This window comes from Marmota marmota, unplaced genomic scaffold (assembly GCF_001458135.2).
Source record: "Marmota marmota marmota unplaced genomic scaffold, marMar, whole genome shotgun sequence".
Classification (NCBI taxonomy): Eukaryota; Metazoa; Chordata; class Mammalia; order Rodentia; family Sciuridae; genus Marmota; species Marmota marmota.
The window spans coordinates 3464478-3482782 of record NW_026000229.1 but is presented as its reverse complement, the minus strand read 5'-3'; the positions used below and the strand labels follow the sequence as shown (position 1 = coordinate 3482782).

The following is an 18305-nucleotide window of genomic DNA, read 5'->3' as shown; positions in this document are numbered from 1 at the left end:
CCATGTAACTGGGCATAGAACTTAATTTTTTAAAATCTGAAGTGCTTGAAGATAAATACTTAAGTCAGCATAAGACATTTTTATAGGTCCATTTTTTTTCTGGTGGGCAGGTTACTAAGGGTGGGGTGGGTGGTAGATTTTTATTTGTAAATTATTTTTTGTGTATATGCAACTAATGTAATTAGTGACCATGCATCTTTTTCAAAATTATTCTAAGCATTGAAACCTGTATTATTAATTTTAGCAGAAGATTATTATTCTTTGGATTGCTGTTTTTATCCTTTTGTTTTTTTTTTTAACCAGGGGCACTCTACCTCTACCACTTAGCTATCCCCAACCCTTTTTATTTTTTATTTTTGAGACAGGGCCTTGCTAAATTGCCTAGGCTGGGCTGTATCCTTCTGCTTCAGCCTCTTAAGTAGCAGGGATGGGTGTGTATAAGTATTCATGGATGATTTAAGCCTTTCCAAATGAGTATTTTGACCAGCCAACCATAAAGATATATTTTAGGAATATGAAGTTTGATGTTAATGCAGAAAATTCTTCCTGAAAATAATTTAATAATACAATCAGAGAGAACATATACTTCAAAATAAAGGAACTCTTGTTCCCTAAATGCAATTGAAAGTTTTTTAAACTTGACAATTTTTACTTTTAAAAGTACTTTAAATAATATAAATCCTTATTGAAGAAATAGAGGGAAAAATTTTTTCTTTATTACTAAAAGCTATCATCTCAAGAATCCATTTGGGAAGGTGTCCGGGTTTCTCTACCTTTTTTTTTTTTCTTCCTGGACTTTAGGAATGAGACTCTAAATTGAATTCCATTCCCCTTTAGAGCAGTGCATGGTCTATACAGATGAAATGTTTTTTTTTTTTTTTTTAAATGTTGTATTAAGCAGAATGATGAGCATGTAAATAATAATTTACAAGATTTTGTTAACTGTTTAGTGAGGCATGGAGTAGAAGGGATGTTATTTGCATGGTGCATTTACACTTAAGTGAAACTCATCTTTACTATCACAAACTATCTTTAATATCACAAATGTGTCAACTGAAAGAAAATAAAAACAGATGCTCTTTAGAATCACTGAATGAGAAGACATTTAGATGCATATTAAGAATGTACATAAAATATTGATGTTTTATGAAAGTAGTCAAAGGGTATGTGGCAGCTGCATTGAAAAAGTCAAAGGTTTCTGTTTACCCCATCTTTGCCTCTCTGGATTGGTCAGTAGATACACAATACTATGTGAGTCTCCAGAGGTTATTTAGTTCCTAATCTTTCTGTAACCCTAAAAAAGAAATATTGTAATCTTCTTGTTTAATGATGGCAGGCCTCACTTTAATGAAGTTTTTTAAGGTCTGTAATATGAGATTTAACTCTCTGTTCACAGACATTTGGCATTTCACTTGTAAAGCCAAGTTTAATTTTGTGCTGCTGTTTTGCTTATAGTACTTACCAGTATTCTTCCCTCTCTTTTTTAAATAGTGTCAAAAATAAATAAAATTCAAGGTGAAAGAAGCCTTTGGAACATATTCATGAAACTTTGATTTTAAAATGAGATTAGACAAGATATACAATGGAAAAGTGAAAAGCTTTTATAGCTTTGGGACATTTGGGAGAAAATTGTATGATAGTAAATTGGTACCAAATTTCCCTTTTCTCCTTTTATCTCTTTTGAGATGATTCCTGTGTTCTATATTACTCTTCTATCAAGGGTGTGGAGGAAAATGCTATGAAGGTAGTTAACTGGGATAGAAGTACATGTGAGAGTGTGTGAGCACGAATATGTAAAACTCTTCCACTTTGACCCCTCTTGTCCTACCGTGTACCTTAACACATAACTTAGACTTCTCATTCCTGGGCCCATTTCTATGACAGAATTTTACCTGTTTTTATAAATGAATTTTAGCTTCTTTTTCTGTTGTTTCTGCAGGATGACTAAAATGGAGTTCCTAAGCTGTGGTAAAGCTTAGGACATGGTTAAGTCAGGCTGCCTGGTTTCGGACCCTAGGTGTTCCTTTTAACAGCCAGATGATATTGAGCAAATCATGTAAAACTTACTGTGCCTTAGTTTTCTCATCTGTAAAATAAATACAGTAATAATTTACTACCTGATAGGGTTGTTGTAAACATGTAAGCATCAACACTTACAAACTATGATTAATATTGTTAAACCTATTTTCTTTTAAGAGGAGGAATACTAGATTGCATTTTATAAATCCTCGAAGCAACAGATTATAATTAAGGCTTCAGGATTAAGAATCTGGAAATCACAAAGTAGGGTATTTTCAATTAAAGCATCTTGAGAAACTTCCTCAGCACAGTAGAAATTTTACTCCTCTGCACTCCTAATCTCTATTTGATACATGCATTAGTCCTATTTCACATCCTCCCTAGCCTTGGGTGGCTAAATGGCTACTGTGTTGGACACTAGATAAAGTATATACATTAAGCATGATGTTTCTGTTTGTCTGGAACATGAAAAATGGACTCTTGTATTGGCTCTAACTCAATAAAAGAAGAGAAAGGGAAGCAAAAGTACTTTCTTCAGAAATTTTGGAGAAAGTTAGGTCTATTTTCTCTGGGTTTTAATAAAGTGATTTTTAGGCAGTTTGTAAAATTCATTGTAATGTAGTTAAAGTTATTTTAAGTAAAGTATTATTAACAGATAAGTTAAACAATATTGCATGTATTGATATCTGTTAGTGACTGCTTTTTGTATTAAAGTGAGCAGTCTGTGTGCTTTATGAAAATAAAAATTGTAATATTTAGATGTCAGAGTTCTTCCTAATCTAGAAGTACCTTTGAAAGTTGGTCATGTTTTATGTGATGTATTAGAATCTTTCTAGAAGGCTGAAATTTCAGTTAGAGGTCGTAATTGTAAGACAATCTTAACTGTTTTGAATGATCCCATTAAGGGCTAAAAGTAGTCAATTTCACCATAATAATTCACTTTATGTTTAGAACTTTGTACATATTAAGGAAGTTACCAAGGGTAGAAACATGGTCTTACGTTCTCGAAGAAATTGCTGTTTACTAGATTTTAATCAGGAACCAGAACATATGGGAACAGAAATCCATTTTAACTGAAGAAAGAAAAAGGAAGAGTTATTAAAAAGAGTTATGTGTCTGGAATTCTGTCTTTTCCCTGCCCCAGTCCCTGATTGTAGGTTGCTTCATTGGGGCAGGTATTCACTAGGTCTAATTAACTTTTCTAGAGGGATTATCTCTGGTTCCAAAAGGACATCAAGAGCAAATAGGGGGGCTGGGGATGTGGCTCAAGCGGTAGCGTGTTCGCCTGGCATGTGTGCGGCCCGGGTTCGATCCTCAGCACCACATACCAACAAAGATGTTGTGTTCGCCGAGAACTAAAAAAAATAAATAAATAAATATTAAAAAAAAAAAAAAAGAGCAAATAGGGTTGTTGTAAACTTGAGTAAGCATCAACACTTACAAACTTCTAATGGATTGTATTAGAAGGGAATGTTAGCAAGGAGGCAATGAGTAATTTTAACTTCTTAAGTTGTTAAAAAGAGGGGTGTGTGTGTGTGTCTGTGTGTGTGTGAGAGAGAGAGAGAGAGAGAGAGAATATGACCACTCTCCTATAGACTTGGTAAGGGCTTAGTTTATAATAATAATGATGAATTGACATTTTCAATGAGTGCTTACTAATATATATAATTGTGTAGTATCCTGATCCTATTTTTTAATTTAGGGGAAAAGTGAAGAATTTAGTGAGATAAATTAGTGATCTTTGGGTACTCAAGAGTATCTCAATTCAGAGGTGGGGTGGCTGCTTTAGTCACTGACCTAGTGACCTTGTTGTATTCTAAAAGGTTCATGAAAATATATGGACTCTACTTTAAGACTGGCTTACTGTTAATTGTTACGGGTGTGCTCTTTCTTTGGGGATTTCAGGGATTGTGGGGGACTGGTGATTGAACTCAGGAACACTTGACCACTGAGCCAAATCCCTAGCCCTGTTTTGTATTTTATTTACAGACAGGGTCTCATTGAGTTGCTTAACACCCTGCCATTGCTAAGGCTGGCTTTGAACTCAATCCTCCTGTCTCAGTCTCCTGAGCCACTGGGATTACAAGTGTGCACCACTGCACCCGGCATGGATTTGCTCTTAATCAAGGACTTAAAATAGAGTTTGAATTTTGAACTTGTTTCAAATTAAATCTCTTATGGAAAGTTGGTTTGTGAAAATACTAAAAACGAATGTATTACTTGAAGCAGAGATTTGTGGCCCAGTTTACCCAGTTCCCCCCACCCTTTATGAAGGATTGCCTAAATGATGTATGTAAGTGTGTGCATATCCTTAGATGCTTTAAGATTTTATTTGTAAGTCTTGCTCCTTGTAAAGTGTTACCTGAAGTTGGCCATGATACTGTTGGTTTATATAGAAAAGTGGTACCAGAAACAACACTAGAAATTTATATTTTACCTTGCAGATATTGTAGACCGTATCCATATTGTATTCTACCAATGAACACTTAGGTGAAGTGTTGTTCTGCTACTTAGGTCAAGATTTAATTGTATTCCTCCTAAATAATTGATGTTGTTCTTAGAATATTGTGCCTTCTAACCAGTCATATCTGTCTTTGTGTTAGATGCTAAGAGGAATAACGTCAGCTGAATAGCTTCTAATTATCAAATAGGCCCCTATGGGCATATTACATTTTGCTTATTGACAATATTTCTAATATCTTTTTTACCATTTTCCCTTGGATTGACCATTTTTACTGACTTTTGATGTTGTCATGCAGCATGCATTTTAAAGTCACTTTGAATTCTTTGCAGAACAATATGAGGTATATAAAAATGATAGTATGTTGTAGAGGCACTTGTTGAGCTCTTCTTCCTGTTTTAGGTGATGGGATTTCCTCTTGCCTGCAGGTTTAAATGTAGAATCCTTATCATGGATACTAAACTTTCATGATGTGGCTTTATTCCGTTTCTAGGATCATTTCTTAACCATACTATATTCCAAGCATACAGAATTCTCCTCAGATAGACTATATTTACACGTCACCTAATGATTGGGATATGTTCTGAGAAATGAGTTTTTGGACACTTTCACCATTCAGCACGAGCAAAATGTACTCACACAAACTAAGATGGCTAAGACTTCAACAGGTGATAAAATTTTATGCAACCACCCATTATACTTGGCGTTGGTCATTGACTAAAAATCATTATATAGTGTATAGCTGTACTTGCTTTCATCCTTTTACAATTATAAATGCTGAGTATGAGCATTTAGAAAAATTTTTGCTGGCAGTTGTTCAGAGTAATTGATGTATCATTTTATAAACTTTTGAGAAGAGGATGTTAGTAATCATTCCCTCATACTTCATCAAGAAAGTGGTATCATCTCAGATGAAAGTGAGACATTTTCAGAAAACTCCTAATAAGTGATAACTATCTTTGTGGCAAAGAGGCTTTTTATGTACCTGCCCTTGATGAGCAATGGGTAAATAAGGAATCTTGGATTTATGATTACAGCTATTAGTAAATACTAGACAGTTTGCTACTTTCTCTCTAATTATAAACTGCTTATGTTTGACTTTTCAGCCACCTAAATCTGTACTAAGCTTCGTATTGCTATTTGTCATAATGTGTTTTCTGCCAAAACTGCCCCCACTTGATCTTCCTCAAATTCCTATGAATTAGAAAAGGCAGATATCACACCTATCCTCATATGAGAAACTTGAGGCTGACCTTTTATTTATAGTAAGTGATAGAATTGGAACCAACTTTTAGTCCTTTTTTTTTTTTCACTGTGCCATATATCAAGTTGACCCTATGTGTATGAAAGTTGTTTTGTAATGACTTACAGTTATGCCTCTTTTCAAGATGTTTATTATCCATTTCCCAAAGTATTATATTTTAACTAATAAAAGAGAAGTCAAGTTCTGGACTATCTTGCAGTCATTTTGAAGTCCTTTCAAAAATATTGCTATGAAGTTAGAGTGCTGTATTTCAAACTTTGTAATTTGGTGTTTCTTAGCAGTTTAGCATTTTGTATTTTTGTGATTTGTGATTTTGGAATTACATATATACCTATACAGGTACATGAAATCAGACATTAATATTTCTGTTCTAGTACCTGCATTGATCCTTTTTTTTTTTTTTTGAGCTGGGGATTGAATCAAGAGCCTGGCACATGCTGAGCACGCATACACTCTACCACTGTGCTACATTCCCAGGCCCCTACATTGATCCTAGAGAGCAGAACCATGTGTCATAAACTTCTGTCTTTTATAGTGCCTTGCAGAGCAGTAGACATCACAAAGAAGTCTATTGAGACATCCTTGAACAAAGAGCTCTGTAATAAAAGACAGTAAAACTGGCTTGCAGCCATGGAATTTTGTTATGTTTTTCCTGATATTTCTAACCAAACTAATTTTGAAATCTTTCGTTTATTCGCCCAGTGTTTGAGTACCTTCTACATGCCTGGCACTGATCATAGAGGAGGAATTGCCAAAACCTGTGGTCTGCTAACCAAATCTTTTCAGTTACATTTTATTGTAAATAGAAGTTTTATTGGAACACAGCTACATCCATTTCTTCACAATTGTCTGACTTCTTTATCACTACCAAGGTGGATTTGAACAATTGTAACAGAGCCAGCATGGCCCACAAAATCTAAAATACTTACTGTTTGGTGCTTTAGGAAAGGAAAAATTTACAGACCTAATCTAGAATGCTGCAGTTACAACTCTTTCAAACTAGATAATTGTTTTTTGTGTTAAATTCGGTGTTTTTGTTTTATATTACAGTCTCTCTGGCCTTAAGAGACTTCTTATTTATTCATTAGTCATATTTCAATTCACAAAAGATGACATTTATTATTATAAGTAACTGATAGTTGTTTACTTCTCAATTTGTATAGATATTTATTTCCTCACTAGGCTTTTTCTCTGAAATGGGAGAATGATTTAGTAGCTGTGAGCCTAGAGTCTGTACAAAGGTAGACTTCAATTTGTGGTACATAGATGGGAAACTAGAATGAGGAAGGATTTTTTTTACTCTGGGGTACCAAGATCCCAGAGTAGATCAAAGAGGTAAAGCAGAGTGTTATCTGTATCAGGATTTAATAAAATTAATAATTTTGTTTCATCAAGAATATGCCTGAATGAAACTTTCTGTGAGGGTATGGTAATAAAGAATATAATGACTACTAGAATAGTTTAGTGCTCTGCCTTCATCCATGCTAAGGTTCCAACTCTTTTTTTTTACCCTCTTGTTTTAGCGTAAATACCAACAAAATGAAAAAGATAAAGTTCTTGCTATTATGAAAAACACTTTGACCTCCTGGATCTCTGAAAGGATCTTAAGAATCCCTGGGGGTCCAGAGAGACCTCTGGAGTTGACTTAGAGGGTACACTCCAGCCAGACTGCTCCTGTTAAATCCCAGCTCTGTCATTTACTAGCTGAATGACCTTGAACAGTTTCCTCAACTACTCGGCCTCAGTTTTCTTGTTTTTGAAATAAAGATGGTGATAATATTAACATCATAGGATTATTATGAAGAAACTGATATTTATAAAGTGCTTTTAGAATAGGGCTTGGTACACAAGGCACTATGTAAATATTGTGTTTTATTGTTGTTACGTGTTGGGGATTGAACTGAGCCTCCTGTATCCTAGGCAAGCACTTTACCACTGAGCCACATTCCCAGCCCTATAAATAAGTTAAGCCAATTATTTCTGTTGAAAGTTTTTACTGAATTTCAAGGGAGCAAGAAGAGATTTAAATTTAGAGAATGACAGTATTAAACTAAAAAATCTTGAGAGAGAATCATTTACAAATGTTGGAAACCAAGTAGGAGATTTGCCTTAAAGGGTAGAAGAGAGATTCCTTAGAATGGTTAGGACAAGGAGGTGAAGCATTGTTGAACGGCTGCATGAAAGCCATGGTTATGTGGCTTACAAGCTTTAGGGTCAAAGAAGAAGAAATTAAAGAGAAGGTTATGTGTATAGATTTTATGTATTACAGATCTTATTTTATGTTGAGTTCTGTATGGTGTTTTTGAGAAGAAATTTTAATGAATGTCCATGGATATGGAAGCCAGTGGGAAATTTTGAGTGGGTTTCCCTCCTTTTTTTGCAAAAGATATTAAGTGGCCTTGTGTAGGTAAAAACTATGTCTTATTCTTCAAGGTAAGCAATACAGAACCAAGGGCAGTTTTGAGAACATAAAATTGACTTACAACTTAAATTTCACTCATAAAATTACTCTTTGAGGGCTGGGGACATAGTTCAGTTGGTAGAGTGCTTACCTCGCATGCACAAGGCCCTAGGTTTAATCCCCAGCACCACACACACACAAAAAAAATTTACTGTTTGGTATATGCTAAATTAGGCAGATTGCTAAATGAACCCATTTCTAAATGAATTCAATTGGAAAACATGCTCAAAAGCTTGGAGCATGAGGCTAGGCATCTTTGTCCAGTGTACAAACTGTATAACCTATGTTATTCCAACAGATCCTGCTAGCAGGGTCTACTCTCTTAATAGCAAATTCAGTTTCTTTAATTTTATTTTTGTGGTACTGGGGATCAAACTCAGAGGCACTTTATCAATGAGCTATATCCCTAGCCCTTTTCATTTTTTTTGTTTTGAGACAGGGTCACACTTAAGTTGCCAAGGATGGCCTCAAACTTGTGATCCTCCTGCCTCAGCCTCCCAAGTAGCCAGGATTAAAGGTAAATGCACTACCATGCCCAGCCAAATTCCATTTCTTTAAAATGATTCTTTTTAGTTTCTTGCCTGTTAGCGGCAGTGTGCTAGCAAGGTGACAGAGCAGTTTCAGTCATGCATTCAACAAATATTAAGTGCCTGACCATTTGCCAAGCCTTATTTTAAGCACCAGTAAACAAAATTGTCAAAAACCCCTTTCATTATGAAGGTAATGTTTTAGAGGGAAGACAGAATAAGTTTAATTTAATAGTAAATTAAGATAAAGGCATTAAAGAATAATAATACTGAGAAGGCTTATAAAGTACAGTGGGGGTAATTTTAAGTAGGGTATTGAGAGAAGGTCTACCTGAAAAGGTGATGAGCAAAGACTTAAGGGGAATGGAGAGAGTTTAGTCATAAAAATTTTGGAGAATAGAAGGAATCAAGTACAAATGTCTTGAGATAGGAACGTACTTGACATGTGTTTAATAGAGACAACTAGAAGGGGGAGGGGTGCTGCAGATTGTGAGGATCCCTTTAGTCATGGTTAAGAGTTGCTTTTACCCTATGTGAATTAGGAAACCATTGGAGGATTTTGAATAAGCAACCAGTGTGATTTGGTTTATATTTTACTCCAAATCACTGGCTGCTCCATTGAAAATAGACTATTGGAAGGCAAGCACAGAAGCAGAGACATATACCAGTAACTATATTAGTCATCACTTGCTGCATAACAGATTAGTGCCTGGAAGCAACTAAGTTTAAAACAACATTTTGTTAAATGTTTTTAAAGATGCTTAATCTCTTCCTTTCCTCTTCCTTTATCTTTCTTCCTTCCTCTTCTTCTTTTCCCTGATGTAAATTCAATAGAAATCTAAATTAACATATTAAGTTGTTTTTTAAGTAAAAGTTAGTAAACTAGTGGGGTGTGGTGGTACCTACCTATAATCCCAGTGATTCCAGACATTCAGAAGACGGAGGCAAAAGGATCGCAGAGTTTGAGTCTGGGCAACTTAACAAGACACTTTTCTCAAAATAAAAAGGGCTGGGGATGTGGCTCTGGTAGAGCACCACTGGGTTGCATCCCTGTTACAGCCTGCCTGTCCTCCCCACCTCCCTTGCTCCCAAGATGAACTTAATCTAAAATTTGTGTGGAAGTGCAAAGAGCCAAGAATAAGAATAACCAATGAAATCATGAGTAAGAACAATACCAGATATCTGAATCTTGTACTAGATATCCTTAGCAGACAGTTTGATTCTTAGTAATTAATTCTAATATTCCTAAGGATATTTTTAAAACTCTAGTAATTTAAAACAGGATAGACAAATTGATCAGTTAAAGAACTGAGAACCAAGGAAAAGAGCCATTCATGTGTGATACCTGGGGATGGAAAAAGATGAGAATGGGTTATAATAGGAAAAGGATGATCTTTTCAGTAAATATTTTTTGGTCAATTACATATCCTATGGGGAAAACAATGAATCTTAAACACCTGTTTCGTTTCATACCAAAAACAAAAACCTGATAGATTATGTATCTAAATATGAAAGATAAAAATTTAAAAATTGAGAAGAAAATATAGAATGTCTTTATAACCTTGGAGTAGGCAAACGTTTATTTAAAATAACATCTAAAAGCACCATTAAAAAAAAAAAAAGAACATTTGTTAACAAAATCTAAATTAGATTACTTTGACCTAAGACACCAGAAGTGGAAGACATAAGGAGCAAAAGGGAAACAATACAACAAAAAACTTGCATAAAAATCTTTTTTTGGTGCTGGGGATAGAACCCAGGGCCTCATGCATTCCAGGCAAGTATTCTACCACTGGGCCACATCCCTAGCCCAGAAAACTTCAGGCACTTAACAAAAGAGGATACAGGACACCAAAATGGCTAATAAACATATACAAATGTGCTCAGCTGTATTAGACTTAATGGCAGGGAAAATCAGTAAGACTACATTGATATATCACTGTTTAGTTACAAGAATATTTAAAATAAAAAGGCAGATATGTTTATTTCTTAGGGCTTTTGTAACATTAATATAAACTGGATGGCTAAGTCAAAGAAATGTCTCCCTTGATTCTGGAGCCTAGAAGTCAGTATCAAGTGTTACTATATGTCTATCTTAAACCACTCCCTCTTCTTTGGCTCTTTATTCAAAGGATACATGTAATTCCACTTAGAGCTCACCTGGATAATCCAGATAAATCCTCTTCTCCAAATTCTAAATGACATCTTTTGCTTTATGAAGAAGTATTTACAGGTTCCAGGAGTTTAGGACATGGACATGTCTTTAAAGCCACCATTCAGCCCAAAATAGCAGATAATACTAAATATTGGTGAGATGTGGAAGAACCTGAATGCTTATACGTTACTAGGAGAGTACAAATTTGTGTAACCACTTTGGAATGAATTAATAATATCCATATAGTGTATGACCCAGTGTTTCTACTGCTAGGTGTGTACCGAAGCAAATTATGTATTTTTTCAGCCAGAAGATACATAAAATAACATTCACAATTGAAATATGAACTAGAAATTTCTAAAATTCCCATTAGTACTAGAATAGATTGTGGTTTCTTTGTACAGTAGAATGTGCTGTATAACAATAGGAATGAATAAATTACTATTAGAAAAAACAGAATGGTTGAATCTCATGAATAATTTGAGAGAAGTCAGACACAAAATGTGTATATGTGGTATCTGCCAATAGGAAAGTGAAATTGGTACTTACTGGAATTAACTTTCGGGTTTCTTATTATGTGACCTAATATGTTTGAAATGATGCATTAATTATTTGCTAGGAAAGACTATGTAGTATCCCCATAGATATTGTCCTCATGTTAGCCAGACTCGCGCCTTTTTGTCTTTCAGCCCAAGCAACAGCAGGAAAGAAAATCTGACATAGGGAACTGGGGACTGCTATACAGAGAGAACTACAAAACATCCTCAGTACAGTAAGAATCCTAATCCAAAGTCCCTATTCTTATAACAGAGTGAGTAGCATTTCTCCCAAGTGTTTTATATCAAGATGTATTTTGTTATCTATTTACTTTATGAACTTTCCTAGATTTTTTGTTATCTCTGAAAACAAACTATTATATGGGCAATATGTGTATGTTCTTGGCGCCCCCTTAACCTCAAACATAAAAATTATAGAAGGATGTACCATAAATTGCTCCCTCTGGGATCTCCATTTGCTACAATTACAAAGAATTATCCAATTTTTAAGTGGTTAATTTTCTGTGATTAAATAAATGCAGAGGGTAGGAGAGGCTTTTCTTACCTCTTCCAGTAGTGATTCAGAGTTTATTTTTCAATAACAATTTTTTAAAAATTGCTGACCAACAAAACATGACTGAGCTAGATTTAATCCAAGTTGGCCAGTTCACAGTTTCTCTGGACTAATTCATCATTGTAAATTATGTTTCCTGCAGGAGGAGAAAGCAATGAAATGAAAAAAATATGCATGTCAGGGCTGGGGTTGTGGCTCAGCAGTAGAGCGCTTGCCTAGCACGTGCAAGGCCCTGGGTTTGATCCTTAGCACCACATAATAATAAATAAATAAAACAAAGGTATTGCGTCCAACTACAACTGAAAAATAATTTTTTAAAAATGCATGCATTCTATAATTGCCTTAGGCTATTAGTCATTCTTACTGAATAGCTGTTTCAGTATAGAAGTTACGAGTACTGCAGAGTAAAAACTGTTTTTCATGATGTTTTCTTCTCCTTTTCGATGGAAACTAATCATTTTTTGCTTAACATGAAAACTTTTAACAATGAAGTATGATTAGTAAAATATTTTGTAGGATTCATGTTAGGTCTCTTCTTCAAATCCCATTTATGCCTAACAGTTTAGCTGGGAAATGAGTTGTGTACTTAGTGAATTATACTGAGTACCCCAAGCGGTGGTTCTGGCGAGTTCTTTAGGAAGATAGAGCTGATTTCCTGAAATAGGATTGTTATAGGCAGAGAGCAAAATGGACAGCATTTACTAAGAAAGGAGCCTTATGAGTTAAAAACTTGTTTCTTTTTGGGGGCCTGGGGTGGGTACTGGGGATTGAACTCAGGGGCACTTGACCATTGAGCCACATCCCCAGCCCTATTTTGTATTTTATTTAGAGACAGGGTTTTACTGAATTGCTTAGCGCCTCGCTGTTGCTGAGGCTGGCTTTGAACTTGCAATCAATCCTCCAGCCTCAGCCTCACGAGCAGCTGCGTGCACCACTGCACCCGGGTAAAAACTTGTTTCTAGGAATGAGCATGAGTTGGGTGGGAACCAAACATCCTCTACTTTCAGGCAGAGCAGAATAAGAGCTATTATTGAACTTCTTCTATGTGCTAGGCACTACGTTGATGCTTTCTGTATGCATTCTTTAATCTGGTTACATAAATAATTTAAGTGCCCTCTTGGGGATTTGAGGCTAGAGAATTTTAGTAACCTGTCCAAGGTAATAAAACAGCAAAACTGGAATTCAAACTATTGCCAGCCTGACTCCCAGGCCATTCCCTTTTCACACATTGTACTTTCCAGGAAAATTTGGCTGGTTGGGGTAAATTATGGAGAGCATGTTTGATATGTTGACTACTCCTCCTGGGGGCAATTATTATAAAATAACAGAAGTAGTATGATGAGAACTGGCCATTCCAGGAGAAGGTTAAATAAGTGGATTGGGAGAAAGGATAGTAAAACAAAGGGAAAAAATAAGTAAAATAGCACAGGAGTTATACATACAGCCTCTGGGTTCCATCTTCAGCACAAAACAAGCAAACAAAAAACAACAACAAACAAAAATCTTGTCTGTGTAAAGTGAGAAGACTTAAAAGTTGGAATGGGAAAGCATAAAAATTACTAGAACTTGATGACTGAACACTAGGAAATGGAGCGAAGGGAAATAAATTTAATTGACATGTTGCCATTATAATTGAGTTTATTTATTTGTATTCATTCATTGCTATTCTTTTATCAGAATTTTAAGTTGGTAATAAATTTTCTTCATACGATAAGAACTTCTTTGGTAAAAAGATGTAAAGCAAAAACAAATTTTCTTGAGAGCCACTCAAGTGTGGGTGGTGTACACTTCTAACCCAGTGATTCAAGGATCATAAATTCAAGGCCAGCCCAGGCAACTTAGGGAGAACCCGTCTCAAAAAAATAAAAAAGGCTGGGGGTGTTGCTCAGTGATAGAGTGCCCCTGGATTCAATCCCCAATACTGGGGTGGTGAAGGGGAGTGGTTACAGCTAATAAAAGCTGTATAATGTCTTAAGGTTAAATAAATAAATTTTAAATAATAAGACTTCATGAATGCTCGAAGAATTGTAGATTTTTTAGAGATATGGACAGTCATTTTCTCATTTTTAAGTTCAGTAAAAAAGATACGGACATAGCTACTTGCTAGATGTGTGATTTTGGGAAAATTAAGACTTTTTGAGTATCATTTTTCTCATTTTTTTAAAATGGTGCTCAGGCCTGTAATTCCAGCTACTGAGTAGGCTGAGATTGGAGGAGCAGAAACTTGAGGACAGCCTGAGCAATTTAGAGAGATCCTTACTCAAAAAATAACACTAAAAGGTCTGGAGGATGTCACTAGGTGGTAGAAGGTTCCTTTGTTCAATTCCCAGTACTTATTGGATGGAGGGAGAAGAAGGAAAGGATATCAATAGCACCAACATGGAGTGTTCTTGAGGGGATTAAATGATAGATAAGTAAAATAAAAACAGTTCCTGCCCCATAGTAAACTCTGAATAACTACTTTGAGTGTTATCTAGGTTGTTAGAGGGAGTAATGAGTTATGAATTTAATTATGAATGTAATAAAGTATCTGAACTCATTTTATGAATTCACTTCCATTCACAGAATTTTTAATAATTATGCCATGCTGATCCATTTTCTTCTAGTAGAGCATTTGCACTCTGTCTCCTTAGATTTGCAGCTTTAGAATCCCACTGCAGCAGTTATGGAATTGTTCTACCTTCTCCTTTTTCTCTCTGATCATTTGAATGCCAACTGGTGTGTTCTGCAAGTTGTTTACTTACCAAAAAGTTACACCACCAAGGGCCGTCAGGATTTCCATTTTCTCCATAGCTATTCTATCCATACCGTTATACATTCAGATAAACTAAGTCACCCTTTCATGGCTTTGGATCTTTCAGAATCTTCTTAAAAGGTACTGGTTTTTTGTCCTAAATGATGAATAAACAGGTTAGTTTTGAGTTTTTATTTTGTTTTTTTTTTTGTTTTTTTCATGAAATCCTTTGTGCCTTTTGAGTTATAATCATTGTTAATTTGTTGCTATGCAAGGCATTTTGGCTTGGGAAAATTGCTAGAGTTACATGGCTTTGAATTTCATTCTTACAAAGCAAGTATTATGGTAGAAAAGCTTTTTGATGGTCTTATTGTACTTTTTATCTTATTTTACTTTTTAAAAAAAAATTTATTTTTTATTGTAGTTGGACACAATACCTTTATTTTTTATTTATTTTTATGTAGTACGAGGATCAAACCCAGGGCCTCGTACATGCTAAACGAGTACTCTACTGCTGAGCCACAACCCCAGCCCTATCTTATTGTACTTTTTATCTAATGTTTACTTGTGGTTTATATAGAAGTATTTATCTATTACCCATCCCCTCAAGGAGCCCTTTTAGACTTTTTTTTTCCCCTTAAAAACTTGCCCCTACACCTCCATAAAATTTTCAATCCAAAGATAATACTGTGTATCTATTTATATATAGTGTATATGTCTATGTTCTATATATAAAGAGGAAGGGATTTTTTTTTGGTGTGCCTCCTTTCCTCAAAAAATTAGTGTTTGCCTCTTGGAGGTGCTACTGCCTATATTGAAAATGCACATTTTGTTGCAGCAATTCTCAAAATTTTTGGTTTCAGGATCTTTCGTTCTCTAAAATTAGTGAATAATACCCTAAAGAGATTGTTTATGAGGAGTGTATCTAGAGTTATCCATCAGATTATAAATTAAATGGAGAAAAATTTTAAATACTTCTTTACTTTTTAAAAATTAATGGAAAATGTCCCCATCCCCCAAATACACACACTTTTTAGTGATAAGAATGGCATTACTAACATTTTAGCAACTCTCTTTAAGGTCTGGCTTAATAGCAAGATTCTCATAGTTACCTTTGATTCAATCTGGTACAGTATTATAAAGCAAATCTGGTCTCATATGTAGTTGGAAAAGGAAAAAGGTTTTCATATAATAGAGGTAGTTGTTTGATACTACACTAAAACTTGACAGCTGCTAGTTTTGTAAAGAATAGTTGCATTGTGGAATCTGAAACCACATAAAACCTTTTTGACCTATCCTTGACATCTTTTACTTCAAATGGATTTTTGTACCATCACACATTGGATACTTTGAAAATACTACTTTACTGACTTATGCAGATCTTGCATATATTGATTTAATATTGACTAATTGCATTTCATTAATATCACCACCAATATCACCAGAAACATTCAAAATGTTAAAGACTTGTCAAGCCTTTTTTCATTTGAATGCTTGAATACTGTCCTTGAAAGTGAATATTATCAGTTTTGACAGGTGCACTTCATTCGTTTTCAAGAATATCTCCATATACTGCATTCCAAATAACTAGTTTAACATTATTTCCATGTGAAAAGGTAATTCAGCCAGCTCACAATATAAAGAGTTGCACAAGTGTTTTTTTCTTCAGTCATATTTCTCTGTTCAGTAGTAGTGGTTCATGCGTGCATCCCAGTTAGCTACACAAAATATTAATAAGACTCATGTGTTCAAGACAAGATTTAAAGAAATTATTATATGTATTTTTGTATCAGTACCGAAGATTGAACTCAGGGGTGTACCACAGAGCTACATCCCCTGTCTTTTTATTTTTTTATTTTTTTGAGACAGGATTTTGCTAAATTGCTGAGATTGGTGTCAAACTTGGAATAATCCTGCTTCATCCTTCCAAATAATTGGGATTACAGGCAATCACCACTGTCCCTGTCTAAAATTAATACTTTTTACTGTTGAGTGTAGTGGTGAAGAAGTACAGTTTGATGCCACTGACTTGTTTGGGCTCCTTGATAAGGAAGGCTCCAGCTGTTTTATCCACCTTGCTTTTATACCACTAGTGCACATGTCAGTATGGTGAGAAAGACAACTTGTTATTCTGAAAAGTTTTGACCTTTGTAATCGGTTGTTAACCACACTTTGAATGTGGACTTTGGTGTATCCAGACTACCTGGATTGAAACCCAGCTCCATCACTTATTATTTGCTTCATAATGACCCAGTTATCCTGATAACACAACTAGGTAAACATTATAAAAAAGAAAGCTATAGGGGCTATGGTTGTGGCTCAGTGGTAGAGCACTTGCCTAACATGTGAGGCACTGGGCTCAATCCTCAACACCACATTAAAAAAATGCATAAATAAAGTACAGGTATTATGTCCATCTACAATCAAAAAAAAAAAAAGTAAAAGAAAGCTATAGACCAATATCTTTTAGGAATATGGACCCAAAAAAAATCAAAATATTAGACATTAGCTTTTCTATATCACCATCATTATATTTTAATTTGATAGTTATTTATAGGAGTGCAGGATAGGGAGGAATCTGAAGTAGCATATGTATAAAAAAGATTGTATGAATTCTAAAATGACTTATTCATGGAGAAAGAAAGGTGCTTGTCAAAATCGCAAATTAGGGCTGGGGTTGTAGCTCAGTGGTAGAGCGCTTGCCTAGCATGTGTGAGGCACTGGGTTCGATTCTTAGCACCACATATAAATAAAATATACATTGACAACTAAAAAAATATTTTAAAAATCTCAAATTATATTCCTACTCTAAAGATCTAAATACTAAACAGTTTTAGGACATTTCTTTTTAAAGGCAAATATTAAGCTTATCATTTTTTCCTTTTGTAATCCAGTCAAATGCTTTTATTATTCTTGGTTCTGAAATTTGCATTAAATACCCATTACCCATCAGCTGTATTTTCAAACAATTTAGGATAAAGGTAAACCTGATAACAGTGAATTGTGAATTCTTTCCTTAAGAGTTTATCAATTCAAGAAAATTTCAGTTGCAAAACATTTTCCTCCTTTGGTTTTTCTCATTCTTCATGATCTTTGAACATAATACTCTCTGCTATATACGTACACCCATTTTGGAGTAACCTTCATTTAGAGGGTGGTTGTTTTTTAATAAGGAAGAGCTTGTTATTACCGTCTGTCATGTTATTCATGCCAAAGAACCAATTGCTGTATGGGAGAAATAGCACATGGGGTTCTTCCATCTGCTATAATTGATTATTGCCTTCATGTGGTTCCCAAATATTTCCTGAGTCACAGCATCACTTGACTGATGCCTCTGTCACATTAACTTTTAGTTTTTAAAATTTTAAATACTTAAAAAAATAAATTTTATTTCTAATTAGGCAAGTAGTATCTTCATTTTCGGGAATCATGAAAGTACAGAAAAGGTATTAATCGGGAAAAAAAGTCATTAGTTTTGCCATCTGTGGATATGTTCATACTACCTGTTTTGATGATTGATTGATGTTCCTTTCATGCTAATTGGAAACATATATATGTTTATTTTTGTGGGGAG

The 18305-nt window shown here is 34.8% G+C and overlaps 1 protein-coding gene across 14 annotated transcripts in view; it reads left to right on the top strand.

Annotated features, from left to right (window-relative positions):
* Positions 1–18305, top strand: part of Zfand6 (zinc finger AN1-type containing 6) — a 61205-nt gene that overhangs the window by 26001 nt on the left and 16899 nt on the right. For 4 of the 14 annotated variants that reach the window (XM_048793374.1, XM_015480343.2, XM_015480338.2 and 1 more), the window contains one exon: positions 11577–11698. The exons of 4 other annotated variants lie outside the window; for them this stretch is intronic. The gene's annotated coding sequence lies outside the window, so the exon portion shown is untranslated. Of the gene's footprint in view, positions 1–8644; positions 8723–11576; positions 11699–18305 lie in introns of those variants that run through there. 6 more of the 14 variants (XM_048793376.1, XM_048793372.1, XM_015480341.2 and 3 more) reach the window with 4 other exon arrangements.